The sequence below is a fragment of the Belonocnema kinseyi genome, chromosome 6 (assembly GCF_010883055.1).
Source record: "Belonocnema kinseyi isolate 2016_QV_RU_SX_M_011 chromosome 6, B_treatae_v1, whole genome shotgun sequence".
Lineage (NCBI taxonomy): Eukaryota > Metazoa > Arthropoda > Insecta > Hymenoptera > Cynipidae > Belonocnema > Belonocnema kinseyi.
The window spans coordinates 52,612,047-52,613,882 of NC_046662.1; the positions used below are offsets into that span (position 1 = coordinate 52,612,047).

The window sequence follows — 1,836 nt, forward strand, 5'->3', positions numbered from 1 at the left end:
AAGACCAAAAAGACTCATTTTCAAGAAATATTCATATCCGAATCACAGAAAAAAACAGGTATTTTCGATAAAACAGTTGCATTTTCAACAATATAGATAGACGTTACAAAATGATGAAATCTTGGATGAATAGGGCCCATTCCATAAATTACTTTACTAATTTGAGATACTGTAAGAATGATGAGAAATTTGAAAGAATTCCTTTTTTTCTGTTTTTAAGAACCTTAGCCTATTGCTTGTTTCTTTGCTTAAATACTAACTAAATTAATAGAATAAAACCAGAAAAATTACCTACTTTTGTTTAAAAAGTTTATTATTATATTTTTGATTTGGAATTGATATTTTTTCGTGCAAAATTCTAGTACATCTTTGGTTTAGAATTTTACTATTTAAAAAATGCAACTACTGCGTTAAAAAGTCTACTAGTGTAAAAGATGAACTAATTTGTGAAAAATGCATTTTTTTGTTGTAGATTCATCTCCTGTTTAACAATTGTACTATTTCATTCTCAGAAAATTATTCTTCAGGGATAAAAAAAATCATCTTTAGGGGTAAACACTTGTTACAAAGTCATATTTTGCATGATTTGTCATTTTAGTTAAAAATTCATCTCGTTTGTTGAAAATGTAACTATTTTCTTGATAATTCTTTTCTTTTTGCGAATTGTAACTAATGATGTAACTATTCCATTTCTGGTTAAAAATGAATATTTTTTATTAAAAATTGATATTCATAGTTGAAAATTGATGTACTTCTTTAACTTCTCTTTTTATTAAAAATGCAACTGTTTGAGTCTAAAGTAATCTCGTTTAAATGAAAATTCAACAATTTGGTAAAAATTGAACTATTCGGTTAAAGAATTTGTTTAAATTTCATACTTTCTTAAGATTCACCTCCTTGATTGAAAATTCGAATATTTCTTTTCTACAAAATTAATCTGCTGGGTTTAAAAATCATATCTGGGGTTAAACTCTTTTGTTGAAGATTAATTTTTTTGAGACTTACTTTTTTTCGTGTTTGAAAATTTACCCTTTTCCTTTAAAAATACAACTTAATATTGAAAGTTCATAGTGTTGGTTTAAATTTAAGATTTGGGCTAAACATTAATTATTTAAATACAAATCTGATTTTATGTTAGAAAAGTCACTTTTTTGTTGAAATATATTTTTAGATTAAAAAATCATTTTTTTAATTGAAGATTCATCTATTTGCTCGAGAGTTGAAATATAGTTTGTTAAAAATTCATATGTTTTTCAGATTTACCTCGTTAGATTAAGGCCATGTGACGAGTGGGTCACGTGACCAGACAAAGAGGCACATCGAGTTGAAAATGTGGGGCAATAAATAAGAAGCACTAAGAAAGGTGGGTCTGGCCCTAAATTTTAATAATTATGAAAAAAGCAACAAAAAAATGTTTACAACAAGAAACTGTTTTCATAATTATTCAAATTGAAGACCAGACCCAGCCTTCTTAGTGCTTCTTGTTTAATGTCTCAAATTTTTAACTTGATGTGGCGTTACATGTGTTAATAAGTTGGGAAATAAAAAAAATGGCGGTAGGGTAGGAATCTGGTCACGTGACCCTCTCATCACATGGCCCTAAAACATATTTTTTTTGTTGAAAATTGCATTTTTATTTGGTTAAAAATTAATTTTTCTTGTCCGCAAATTTTAGATTTTATTCCTCAATTATAACCATATTTTCGCGAAAACCTACCCTCGATCCTGTGTTTTATCAAATTTTATCATACACCTTATAGTGTGTTAGAATATATATTTATAATTATAAAATCAAAATAGAAATAGAATGCATAAGAAGTATGTAATTGAGTCCTG

The 1,836-nt window shown here is 26.9% G+C and overlaps 1 protein-coding gene across 1 annotated transcript in view; it reads left to right on the plus strand.

The window, feature by feature from the left end:
- The window catches only part of LOC117175388 (neprilysin-2-like), a 23,345-nt gene that overhangs the window by 20,670 nt on the left and 839 nt on the right, over nt 1–1,836 (plus strand). The window lies entirely within an intron of this gene.